The sequence below is a fragment of the Uranotaenia lowii genome, chromosome 2 (assembly GCF_029784155.1).
Source record: "Uranotaenia lowii strain MFRU-FL chromosome 2, ASM2978415v1, whole genome shotgun sequence".
Lineage (NCBI taxonomy): Eukaryota > Metazoa > Arthropoda > Insecta > Diptera > Culicidae > Uranotaenia > Uranotaenia lowii.
Window position 1 is genome coordinate 435,212,480 of NC_073692.1, and position 14,799 is coordinate 435,227,278.

Sequence of the window (14,799 nt, forward strand, 5' to 3'; positions counted from 1 at the left end):
AATTTGACAATAAAATAAAAGCAATTTAACAAATATGACAAAATTATGGCCTATTTAAATATGAAAAAAATGAACTATAAAATGACAAAAATAACAAAAACATGACAAAAATCCGACAGATGAGATAAAATTTTGACAAATGTGATAAAAATATGGCAAAAAATATGAAAAATATTACAAAAATATAGCAAAACTTTGACAATACAATAACAAAACATGTCAAAAAAAAAATTACAAAATTATGACAAAAATCTGACAAATATGACAAAAATAGGTCAAAATTAAGAAGAAGAATTTAACAATAAAATGACAAAAATTCGATAAACCTCAGTAAAAAATATGACAAACGTGTTAAAAATAAAACAAAATTATGACATAAATGTGATAAATATGACAAAATAATTACAAAAAAATTAACAATAAAATGGAAAAAAACATGGTAAACTTATGACAAATTTGGTAAAAAATGACAACAATCTGAAAGATATGACATTTGTCATATTTTTACTATTTTGTCATATTTTTACCATTTTGTCATATTTTTACCACTTTGTCATAATTTTAAATAGTTTGACGACATTTTTGTCCCTTCAATTTAAATTTTTTAAATATTTTAATCATCATTTGGTCATATTTATCTTATTTATATCATAAATTTGTTTTATTTTTATCACAATTTTATGTCATTTTATTGTTATAAATTCGTCATATTTTTACCACGCTTGTCTTATTTTTGAATTTTTTGACAATATTTCGTCATATTTTTGTTGTAGTTGTCACATTTTTGTCAGTTGTTATATTTTTGCAAAATTTTGATTTTTTTTGTAAAAAATTTGTCATATTTTTATCACATTTGTAATATTTTCGATAGAGTTGCGTTTTTTTTATTACATTGTAAAATTTAAGTCATATTTGTCAGATTTGTGCATTTTTTTGTCATAATTTTGTCATACTTTTTCACATTTGTCATCTTTTGTCATTTTATTGCCAATTTTTTTGTCATATTTGTGTCATAATTTTATTACATTTTTGTCGTAATTTTGTCATAGTTTTGTCCCCCACATTCGTCCCACACGCTCCCTCGCCAGCGTTCTTCTCGCCAACCCAAACACTTTTTTCTCAACCTTCCCACTTCTAAAAAAGAAATCTCAGCAGTAATTATTCAATTTCCGCAAGTGTAGCGCATCGAACAAGCTTTGTCACCATTCAACTAAACTTAATGATAATCGAATTGAGATTTTTTCACTTTCAGCAATATTTGCTTGAAACTGAAAATGAAGATTGGATAATCTCATGAACCTGCAAAGAGCCTGAATGTATACTGAGCACCAATGTTGCCGATTCGTGAATGAGTATGCAGAGTGCTTTTGGGATTCAGCTTTCTGTTCATTATCAAATGAATGCAGATAGAAATAAACTGAGCGCACACTGCAGTAAATTCAATTGAAAATTGAATGCTGATTATTTGCAGCACTGGGTGCAACTCACCGAAGATTATCGAGCGCTTTAAACTAGAAGGGCAAAAACGTCCTAACGTGGCATTGTTGTGCTGAAATGAATGTTTGATAAGGCGGAAAACTAGGATATTCATTCGACTCATATGTTTTACATTAGGATGTGAACCTAAACATAACACATAAAAATTATAAAATCATACATCTTTGACGATATTATTGCCAATGGATCAGACATATTAAAACAATTAAGGTGCTAGAGTGCTAGAGTTGATCGATTTTGAATGTCGATTTGTAGCTGTTTTTTTTACACGTGCTCTGCTCGTTAAAACTTCCAGAATGCCGATTGGAAGGGAATTATCACGCAGAATGCTTCATCATTAAAAAAAGAGCGCGACGGTAACCTGATGCAACTTCCATACTGATATGTTGAAAATAACTTGGAATAACTTAGTGCTAAACGAATGACAATTAAAATTCTTTTACATTTCAAATACTTATCTTTGTGTTCCAGAGTGCTTCGGATGTTTTTTATAAACATGAATTTATGTCCCACTGCCTTATAAATATAATAATAAGCTCCTCTCTAAAAGTATTGTTAAAATGCATTAACTGTATAGAATTCCGCGTTTTCCCATTTATTAGCAAACCTTTTACTACCATTGAAGAATTATCTCTCGATTCAAAATGACAGCAATTTAGTGGCATTTGATCGACCCAATTGCCGGGGAAAACAAATCTCCCGGAAATCGGACGCGCTGCGGCTGCACCAAAGATCACTGGGCACCGATTAGCAATTAGCACCAATAAACACTCTGAGAGAGGGCCCCGCATTGTTTACGTTTTTTCTTTTCCTTTTCAATTCCAACATACGGCATCATTAAACGTTGTTGTATTAGCCGGTCGTTGTCATCGGCTTCATCTATGGGGCCATTATTCTTACAACTCTAGCTGGGTTGCGGTTGATTTTAGTTGAAAGAACAAAAATGGAAAATAAATTCAAACAGCAGACAGACTGATAAGATGTTGCGGGCAGGCGTTCCGCCAAAGGTTCGGTTGTTTTTAAAGTCCCTAATTCTTTTTTTCGGGAAAGTCACTGTTGAGAAAAAAGTTAAAAATTAAAATTTAGAAGAGCTAAGATTTGTGAACTATTTACTTTTCAAATTACTGGTTTAACTTTAACTCCCGGATGGTCACCCTAAATCGCTAAACCAAAACTTTCTTCAATTGATGAAAATCAAGTGTTCAACTTTTTCTTCCAATGCACATGACAGTTCAACTGGAAGTACCTAATGGGCAAAAAAAAACAAACCCGACCAACCCTCCAACGACGTACGGCAGAAACCAGCACCAGAGAGCTCACACAATCGTCATCATCACCATAATCAAGCGCTAAATTGCTCTGGGAGTAATTCTGCAATATTAATTAACCGAACCTTCTTCTTCCGTTTTCCCACTGCTTTCCCTCTGTTGATGATGGCAGATCCAAGTGGATTCCAGTCAGTGTTTGCCCGATTCCTAGCTTTCAGCAGTCAGTGCCAGCCAGTCGATGATCTGAAACCATCTAAAAAGCAAATTGGCGGTTCTGTCGGATGATTGTTGAATCGTTGAAATCTGAAAGCGAATCTGGAGGCTTCTTCGCAGTTCATCGAACGATGTGCTCAATAGCAGGAAGGGGTCTTTTCTGGCACCTTAAATTGTGATATTGCTTTTTGATTAGGGTTGCGCAAAAGGGATTGATTCGTGTTTTCAAAAAGTCTCTTTTTTCGTCTGTCAGAATATATTAAAGCCAAACAAAAAGATGCCCAACCATGTGTTTCGAATAATTCAACGTTTGTTCTGAGTAACCTAAAATTGTCAATGTATTATTAATTCTACTGAATCAAAGCAATCGAAAGATTCCCTTTAATTCGACCACGGTATAAGAATAGTTCAGATACCGGTATTTCGATAGCAACTTAACGAAACGATGATAAAAACGCTCACTGAAGAAGATAGTAAGTTGCTATCGAAATACCGGTATCTGAACTATTCTCATACCGTGAGTGAATTAAAGGGAATCTTTCGATTGCTTTGATTCACTAAAATTGTCAAAAATTGATGGATAATTGACAATATTGGCAGATTAAGCAAAATTTAAAAAAACTGACAAAATTTACGAGATTGGAAAAACGAACAAAAATTTAAAGCTTTAAATTTTTGGTCAAATTGACGAATGACAAAAATGACCAAACTAACAAAAAATGACAAAATATGATAAATTTTTTAAAAAAATGACAAAACTGCAAAAAAATTGTCAAAAATTACCAAATTGATAAAATTGACGAAATTTTGTCTCCTCCGCCAATTTTGTTAGTTTACTGTTGTCAGTTTTATAAATTTTATTAATTTTGTCTTTTTTTTCAATTTTGTCAATTTGGCTAAAAACTTCCTAGTTATAAACTATGTAAAATAAGTCAATTTTGTCAATTCTGCCAATTTTGTTGATTTTTCTATTAAGTGAGTTCTTAAAAATATGTGAATTTTTTTAAATTTTGTGACGATATTTCCTTTTTGTCTTTTTTTCAGTTTTTGTCAATTTTGCATTTTTTTTTTAATTTTGTATTTTGTCCGTCATTTTCGTCACTTTTGCCACTTTTGTCAGTTTTGTCATTTTTGTCCTTTTCATCATTTATGTAATTTATGTCATTAATGTCATTAATGTCATTTAAGTCATTTAAGTCATTTAAGTCATTTAAGTCATTTATGTCATTTATGTCATTTATGTCATTTATGTCATTCATGTCATTTATGTCATTTATGCCATTTATGTCATTTATGTCATTTATGTCATTTATGTCATTAATGTTATTTGTGTCATTTATGTCATTCATGTCATTCATGTTATTTATGTCATTTTTGTCTTTTTTTTTGTAACTATTGTCAGTTTTTTTCCATTTTGTTATTTCTGTCGTTTTTGTCGTTTTTGTCATTTTTGTCATTTTGTCATTTTTGTCAATTTTATCATTTTTGTTAGTTTCCTAATTTTCGCCATTTTTGTGTTTTTTTTTTCATTTTTGTCATTATTGTCATTTCTATCGTTTATATCATTTTTATCGTAGTTGCAATTTTTGTCATTTTTTTTTTTAATTTTTGTCGTTTTTGAAATTTTTGTCATTATTGTCATTTCTATCATATTTATCATTATTGCCATTTTTGTCCTTTTAGTCATTTTTGTCCTATATGTCATTTTTGTCCTATATGTCATTTTCATCATAATGGCCATTTTTATTATTTTTCTCATAATTGCCATTTTTATTATTTTTGGCACTTTTCTCATTATTCTCATTATTGTCATTTTTGGTCATTATAGTAATTTTCGTCAATTTTGTCATTTTTGCCCTTTTTGTTGGTTTTGTCATTTTTGTTTTAATTGTCATTTTTGTTATTTTTTTCGTTTTTGTCGTTTTTGTCATTTTTATCTAAATTGTCATTTTTGTTATTTTATTCATTTTTGGAACTTTTATCATTTTTATCATTTTTATCATTTCTATCATTTTTTATTATTTTTGTTATTTTTACCATTTTTGTATTTTTTAATGTTTCATGTTTTCTCATTTTTGTCATTATAGTATTTTTTGTCCTTTTAGTCGTTTTTGTAATTCTATCATATTTGTCATTTTTGTCATAATTGCCATTTTTATTGTTTTTGCACTTTTGTCATAATTGTCATTTGTTATCATTTTTGTAATTTTTGTAATTTTCATCGTTTTTGCAATTTTTTTTCATTTTTTCATGATTTGTCCTTTCTGACACTATTGTCATTTTTTTGTATTATTAATTTTTGTCTTATATGTCCATTTAGTCGGTTTTGCAATTTTTTACATTTTTGCCCTTTTTGTCGGTTTTGTCATTTTTCTCATTTGTCTCATTTTTATAAGTTTTGTCATTTTTGGCCCTTTTATCATTTTTGTCATGTTTATCATATTTGTCATTTTTGTCAGTAATTTTCGGCTTTTTAGTCATTTTTCGTATTTTTTTTCTTTTTTGTAATTTTTGTCCATTTTGTCGGTTTTATAATTTTTGTCCTTTATGTCTATTTAGTCGTTTTTGCAATTTTTTGTAATTTTTCTCATTTTTATCATTTTTTTTTGCCATTACATATTGGCATTTTTGCAATTTTTGTCATTTTTGTCTTTTTTATCATTTTTGTTGTTTTTCTCATTTTGGCACTTTTATCATTTTTGGCCCTTTGTCGTTTTTCTTTTTTTTGTTATTTATGTCATATTTCTCATTTTTCCCAATTTTGTCATTTTTCTCATTTTTGACATTTTTTTCATTTTTGACATTTTTTTCATTAAAGTCATTTTTGTCCTTCTTGTCCTTTTTTGTTTTTTGTCATTATTGTCATTTTTGTTATTTTTGTCATTTATGTCCTTTTGTACTTTTTGTCAATTTTTAATCGTTTTTGTAATTTTTGTAATTTTTGTCGTTTTTATCAATTTTGTCTTTTTTGTTATTTATCTCATTTTTGTTATTTGTCTCATTTTTATCATTATTGTAATTTTTGTCGTTTCTGTCATTTATATCATAAGCCATTTTTGTTATTTTTGTTTTTTTTTTTTAAATTTTGTCATTTTTATTATTTTTGTTATTTTTATCATTTTTGTCATTTTTGTCCTTTTAATCGTTTTTGTAATTTTTTTATTGTAATTTTTGTCATTATTCTAATTTTATTTCATTTTTATAATTTATGACCTTTTTCGTTTTTGTCATTTTTGTCATAAGTGCCATTTTAATGATTTTCGTCGTAATTGTCATTTTGATTATTTTTGGCACTTTTGTGATTTTTGTTATTTTTGTCATTTTTGCAATTTTTTTTTTCATTTTTGTCCTATTTGGACATAAAGCAAAAAATGACAATAATTATATTTTTTGTCCTTTATGTCCATTTAGTCGTTTTTGAAAGTTTTGCAATTTTTGTCAATTTACCCGTCAATCTTCTATCTTCTATCTTCTATCTTCTATCTTCTATCTTCTATCTTCTATCTTCTATCTTCTATCTTCTATCTTCTATCTTCTATCTTCTATCTTCTATCTTCTATCTTCTATCTTCTATCTTCTATCTTCTATCTTCTATCTTCTATCTTCTATCTTCTATCTTCTATCTTCTATCTTCTATCTTCTATCTTCTATCTTCTATCTTCTATCTTCTATCTTCTATCTTCTATCTTCTATCTTCTATCTTCTATCTTCTATCTTCTATCTTCTATCTTCTATCTTCTATCTTCTATCTTCTATCTTCTATCTTCTATCTTCTATCTTCTATCTTCTATCTTCTATCTTCTATCTTCTATCTTCTATCTTCTATCTTCTATCTTCTATCTTCTATCTGCTATCTTCTATCTTCTATCTTCTATCTTCTACCTTCTATCTTCTATCCTCTACCCTCTATCTTCTATGTTCTATGTTCTATGTTCTATGTTCTATGTTCTATGTTCTATGTTCTATGTTCTATGTTCTATGTTCTATGTTCTATGTTCTATGTTCTATGTTCTATGTTCTATCTTCTATCTTCTATCTTCTATCTTCTATCTTCTATCTTCTATCTTCTATCTTCTATCTTCTATCTTCTATCTTCTATCTTCTATCTTCTATCTTCTATCTTCTATTTTCTATCTTCTATCTTCTATCTTCTATCTTCTATCTTCTATCTTCTATCTTCTGTCTTCTATCTTCTATCTTCTATCTTCTATCTTCTATCTTCTATCTTCTATCTTCAATCTTCTATCTTCTATCTTTTAAATGAAAATAATTCGAAAGGTTGTGCAATTTTTTGAGATTTCCCCCCACAGACGAAACTATGTAATCATAAATCCACTATCATGATAGTGCAGTAAATATGAAAAGGGATAAAATAATTATTATTCATATTAGCAAATCGTTTACACATAAACATATCCGAGAGCCGGCATACCTGCCTTGTACATACAAATTCATGTTACTACATTTCCATTCCTTGTATTTGACAAACACTCAGTCTATACCCCAAAGGAGAAACAGGTTCCACTTAAAGTTTGTCCCCCTCCAGGAATATCCGGAATCCAGACCGGACTTATTGGAAAACTTTGTCGATTTTGAAGGGATCCGTGCGTCATACGTGTCTGTCGACCCTCTCGGTTACCCAAATTACTCGCCAGAAAGAAGGGAAAACGAGTTTTCGTCCGGAGGAATTTCCAAATCTACCGACATCCTGATGCGGTGGTGGAATGGGACGCACAAATCGAATGCCAGCCAGGGACGACCAACAAACCTTAATTAGAAACTCCACGGGGACTTTACCGGAAGGTTTCGGTCTGCTTTTCGATTTACTCGTTTCTAATTAAACTTTTCCAGTTCCGTCTCCAGGATACCCCAGGTAAGGTTTAACCACAGTTGAAGGTCAGCAATCGAAAGGATACACGTGTCATCGAGTTGTTTTCAGCTTCTGAAATATGCTTCCGAAAAACATTTGTTTGAACAAACAAAATTGAACACTGTATACTATATTTTATTGACATGTTTGTTATTTCAGAGGTTTTTTTTCTAACCAATTTAAGTAAACTTAGTAACGTTTCGACTCTCGTTTCGCTTCAAACTATTCATTCAAAAAGCACGAGTCTGACTCGTGTTAATAAAAATCAATTTCAAACCTTCAGTCTAGAAAGATTAGTGTGACTGGTGATAATCAATTTAACATATACATTTACACGTTGGACTTGTTGTGAGCGAATTTTCACTCAAATCTTTGATTTGAGTCATGAGTCTGGTTCATGGTTAGGAACTTGTACCAGAAACGTAACACCACGAGTCAGACTCGCGTTGCTAGCTGGTTAAGCTTTTCGTCATTTTATACTAAACTTCATCGAGGAGCAATTCTTGTTCACCTATTTCCTAGTATTTTGCCTTCTTTTACACCTTCAGAAGAAATCAAAAAAATGATTTTTTTTAAAACTTTATCCTAAGGGTTAAACTAGAAGGAATATTTGGGGTAATATCGTTCAGATCTACATAATCTTTCGCCTGCCTTAAAATGAACTTTCCACCACTCGAGTTTTTCTTCGGTTTTCCGAATTCATACAAACAGCATCAAAAGTCATAGTTTACAATATTTGACTTCACATCAGGCTGCGGAACAATTCCAGCTGTAAGATTTTACGATCCAACAGATTTCGTCCGGAAACCACAAACAAACGACCCAACTACCTACCTAGGTGTTTCCATATTAGACTTTACGCACAAGCCAAACTGTCATCGCAGTTATAACACGTGCTTTTTATGGGCTTTCTTCTTCTTACGACAAAAGGGCTTTCGACCCATTTTACGTAACAAACACGGCCGGGGGAAATGTAATTTTCTTCTTTCAAGTTAGTTTTCAGAAAACAGTGACGCGGGGAGGACGAAAAAGGTTTTTTTTTCGTACGAACTCTCTGAAAAGGTTGAGTTTACCGGAAAGTTTACTAGGTTCGGAATGGTGAACGGTTTCTGTTTTGTTTGGGAAACATCCTTTCCACAAGAAAAAGAAATCAAAAGTAATCGCAAAATTGGGTCACACGGAAGAGTGGATAACTCGACGCAAATTGATTAACTTAAAGAGTTGTAGGTTATTTCTTGAGCAAAAATGGAAGTTGTTAACCGTTGAATGAACCGTTTTGAAATAGGAAAACATGCATTGCACTATAAAGAGGATTCAAGCTTTAAGCTTCTTGGGATAATGAGTGTTCTCGTGCTTATGACTCAAATAACAACTTAATTTAGTTTTATATCATGAAATCACATAAAAGACACTGTCTCAGACTTTCTATCATTCCGAGTCGAACTCGTGGTTGATAGTTTGTGCTTTGAACAAACACTCACTCCCCTGGCTCAATTTTTGTGTTTAATCTGGTATCTGTATTCACGAGCCTTGCTCGAGGTAAAGAATTTTTGCCTAAAAAAACCATGAGTTTGATTTTTTGTAAAAATAAGTATTTCTATTAACAAAAACTATGAGAATGACTCATGCAATGATGCTGTTAATTCCTATAATCAACATGAACGTAGAATATGGGGAAAAATCATCAAAAAAAACCACGAGTGTGACTCGTGGTTGAGAGCTTGTGTGTTAAACCTTTAACATATAATCAGTATTCGGAAGCGCGGAAAACTTTTCATTGTCGAACTAAAAAATTTACAAGTTGTTGTGAAGAATGTATCACGGCTGAAATCGAAAGTTATTCTGTTGTTAAAAAGCGAGTTACTGATCGAGAAATGATTTTTTAAGCGAGCCACGAGCCTTACTGGTGATGAAAAAATGTGGTGTTTGAAGCTTTCTATAAGCCAGCCGCTATAAGATAGCCGGGTATACCTTGGAATAGTACGCCTCAAAGATGCAGTAAATGCATGTGGGGGGATCAAGGGAACTTATATAGATTGCACTTAGAGATCCTGCCAAGTAGCATCCCAAGTAACACAGAATAAGCATTAGGATGTTTATTATAGTTTAATTATGGTATTTTATGGTCATGCAAAATGTTATATTCTTGAATCGACCAGATAGTTTTGAAAACGCTAATGAAGCTTTCATTAAACATACTGTTTTAGTTTATTTTGAAAGAGTTATGAATGCTCTGTTTAAACTATAATAAAACACAAACTTAGAAGCTAGCTCCAAGCTACTTTTGCATGTTCTATAAAAGCACTCAGTTCTTGATTATTAAACCGCCATAAAACTTAATGACAGTTCCCGATCAAAATGTCAAAACAGGACACGCTCAGGTTAGCGTTAGATAACACATATTTGAATTGGAATTACCCATTTTTACACATTTTGATAAGTTATATAATTATGTGTGTTGGTTTTGAGTTAAATTAAAAAAATATATAAAAATCATTGAAAACTTCCAATTACCGGAAGTGGTATGAATATCTCTACAATTTGAGTATTGAGTGAAAGGGCCAAAATAGCAGAATTTTTTTTTGCTTGACGCCATCATTAATCCAATTTTTTTTCAGGAATTTACCACTTAGGGCATTCTTCCCTATTCCGTCTTTCATGTGGTAATGCTTGTCAGATTGTTTCTTGTCAAACATTCAATAATCCAAGATGGCGGCTTCCGCTTTTATTTCCAAACTGTAATTTACTGAAAATATCATGGAACCTTCACGATATGGTTGTTAGGTAAAAGTGATAAACGAGTAGAAGTCGAATTCCGTTGTCCGTCGCCATCTTAAATTCCAAGATGGCGGCTATAACTCAACTTGAAAATACTTTAAATGACTGAAAATCGCATAAAACCCTTACAATATGGATATAAGTTGAAAGAGATCAACCAGTAGAAGTCGAATTTCGTTATCTGACGCCATCTTGAAATCCAAGATGGCGGCTTCCGCTGAACTTTAAAAGTAAAACGTTGAAAATTACTTAAAATCGCATAAAACCCAACAATATTGGTATTGGGTGAAATGGCTACACCAGTAGAAGTCGAATTTCATTATCTGACGCAGTCTTGAAATACAAGATGGCGGCTTTCGCTTTTCTTTTCAAAGCTATAAATTACTGAAAATCCAATGAAACTTTCACAAAACGGGGTATAAGATGAAAAGGCTTAACGAGTAGACTTCGAATTTCGCTATCTGACGCCTTCTTGAAATCCAAGATGGCGGCTTTCGCTGAACTTTAAATGCTGTCAATGACAAAAAATTGCATTAAACCGTAACTATATGGGTACTGGGCAGTGATGGTAAATTTCGCCCGTCACGCTTGACCCGACTAGTTTTGTTTCATCAAACGACTGGCACTGTTCTCAATTGACGGAGCCTCACTACTCGCATGATGGATAAAGCACGACAACAATCAACATTTCTCCATCATCGACTGGCGAAGCTCCTACACATGGTCAAAATTTCTCCTGAGAGTGACTGGCAAATCTCTTCACACTTCGACCGGCTGCTGACGGCAGGTACAACTAATTGAACGACTTGCTGGCAGAGAGCAACAATAGCAGTAAAAAACTGAAAACGAGCTTGCTGGCAGGAGCAACAATAATAATAAATGCTTTTCTTGTTCCTCTTCGGTCGTCTTCGGCTTGCTGGCAGGAGCAACAGTAATAATAAATGCGTTTCTTTTTCGTCATCGGTCGCTTGAATGCGATTGCTTGACTAGGTTATTATTTTAGCTTCAAATGAATGGGGAATGAATGACTGGCAAACGAAGTGACTGGTCGTTAAGGAACAGTCAATTGGGTTTGACGGACCAAGAGGCTTCACAGTCACAGCTTCACGCCTCATGACGATGACTTTTGCCAAGCATGGTACTGGGTGAAAAGGCTAAACAAAGCCATCAAAATTCGACTTCTAATCGTGTAGCCCTTTCACGCAATACCCCGTATTGTGGATGTTTCATGCAATTTTCAGTAATTTACAGCTTTGAAAAGAATAGCGAAAGTCGCCATCTTTTTATGTTTGGGAATCGACTGATTGTTGTGTTTTTTCTTGGGATATTCCGGCTTCCAGTCTTTTTTAGAGGAAAACGACTTTTATGTATCCAACGTTTCAATCAGCTTTGGATCTTTTTCAGGGGACAAAAAGTGTCGTTTTCGCTCTAACATAGACTGCAGGCTGAAATTTTCCAATAAAAAAGCCACCATATTGGATTGATGCTGGCGTCGAAATCTGAAGACCTTCTATCAATATTATGGGCTTTGCCATGAAAGACGAAATACAGCGCAGCTATCCCTTCCGAATCAAAACCGAATCCCTTATCTACCATCTTTCAAGGCCACAACGTTAAAAAGCAAAAAAAAACGCACACCCCCATTTTAAGAACTTTTCACATAAATCAAGCTTTGCGATATAATTTGAAAAGTGCCCGTTGTGCAAACGATGACCAGTAAGGCTCTGTAACTGTGTTGCTGACCTAAATTCATCTGCCATTATTTATGATAATAGCTGTAACAGAATATTGACAGCACACGCTAGCTGCTCAACACCCCCTGTTCGATGCGAATATAGGCCAACAACCATAAGTTTTAGCCGCAATACAACCACATCGTATCGGTGAATCTTCATACGTTTTGCTCAAAACAGTATAAAACAAACGCAACGCTCAAGGGGGCTCCACAATATCCATCCGATATAGCGACTCGGACGACTGCATTGGCATTGGACGGACAGTTTGCTGCGTGTGAATGTTGCCAAGTTTTCCAGTTGTCCGAAAACACTCCGGGCTCTTTTTCCTTCCCTTGGTTTGGTCTACTAGCTAGTTAGAGGAAGGTATCATCATCACAGGTCCGAGCCTAGCTCAACCGATTAGTTAAGGCGGATTTTACGAGCCATCAACTTTGCCGCCGCCACCGCCGTTTGAAAGTTCGATCCGGTCGCGGTTTGGGGGTGTACCCTTTTGAGGTCGTCCGTTCCTCTGCATCCACCGCTATAAAGATTTTTTAAACATCTACTCTGACCTGCGGCCGGTTTCGAGCTGGACACACACCAAAAAATTTATAAAATTACACGAGACAGAAACGCTTGAACACCTAATTGTTTCTTGATCTAATCGAATTCAGATCTAATTTTACATCAATTGAAATCTAAACCTCACACACTTTTAAACAAATATTTTTGGTTTGATTGTGTGTGTGTTTGCTTGCATTCCCAAGTTGACAAATTCAAGCACGGTTGTTTGTAAATAAATATATTTGATATCGTCAATCGATTTCCCTAGCCATTCCATATTTCATATTCAGTATCGGTAATTTACGTGCGCCTGGCATCACAGTTACCTAATCACCACAAAAGGAAACGTCAAAAAATACGGGTTTATTTTGTTTTGTCGTTGTTTTTTTTCGCTGCAGAATGTTTAGGTTCCATTTAACCGGGAGTGTTTGTGATGGCGATAAATTCTTTGTTTGAACGCGAGTTGGGTCAACATTTTTTAAGCCGATTGCTGCATCGACCACGATACCAAAGACTGCCAGATGTCCAGAACAAATCACTGGTGCCAAACGAAATGATGTTCCCTGATGCTATGGCTCCTGTTCTGATTGCTGTGAGGTGGCAAAACTTCCGGGACAAAAACTCGACGACGCAACTGCAGGAGAAAAATATTATGCGCGAGCTGTGGCAGAGCAGTAAGAACTGCGATGTAGCAGTACAACCATCTCCCTCTCTGGAATCACCCGACGGATGTAAACATCTACCGGCTGTGGGGGAAAACTATAGTCGTCAACAACAACATCCACCGAAATTATTCAATTTTGTTCTTCATGTGCTTCCGCCGAATATTGATTGATTCCTTCTCGGCAGAAGGAACTTCGCAATAACCGTAAGTTCAATTTTTAAAGGTTAATTTTTTTTTCTAGAGAAAATAAATTTATGTAACTGACTTTTTAAATGTTTTAGATCCGGACAAAAGTATTTATTATGTGGTAGGCTGTGTTAAGCGGGTGGTGGAAAACACTGCCACCTAACGCTGGGTTTCGAGAACATCAATCCATCGCCAAGCAAAGACATGACCCGATCGACATTTGGTCCCTCTTTCGATGCCGCAAGGTAAGCGAGCAGCAGTCGATGTCACGACTTGAAAGTGGGAATACTTGACCTCCCTTTTCTAGACATTCCGACGTGCTAATATTACAGTACATAAATTATAGCAAGTTTGCAAACTTTGCAAATATAAGTAATATGGATAAGCATTTTATAAATTTCGAATGTTTATCAACTACACACTATTAATTTTTTGGTGTAAATTTATGTCAAATTGGATGCACAAAATTGAAGCATCACTTTTGACCTAAAATTAAAGCAAAGAAAACAGAAACGCTTGAAGACATAAATTCTCAGACTTAAATTGAAGGCATATTCGACATAATGTTATATCATAGATGATGTAAATTTACGTCAAATTGGATGCACAAAAGTAAAGCGTCTTATTTGACGTAAATTTAGATCTTCTCTGAAATTACATTGCTTTGTGTTAAATTTCAGTGACGTTAGCTTTCAGAGATATTAATTATTAGGAAAACAAATTTTCATTAACATAAATTTAAGTTACTTTTCACAGTTTGCAAAAAAAAAATATTCATCGTTATTTTTGTTCCAATTCAATGAAATTACGATTCCCATTATTTGGAATAAAAATAAGGATAAATGACTATTTTTTTTTTCAAACTGTGAAAATTCACTTGAATTTATATAAATAAAAATTTATTTCATTAAAATTTTGTGATTCCGAAAGCTTTAAATAGTAATGTAAATGAAAGAGGGATAGTATCAGTTAGTTTGGATTTGTCATCTTCGTTGTAGCAAAGCACAAACGCCATCTCATAGTAAATAAATTTTATTGTAAAAC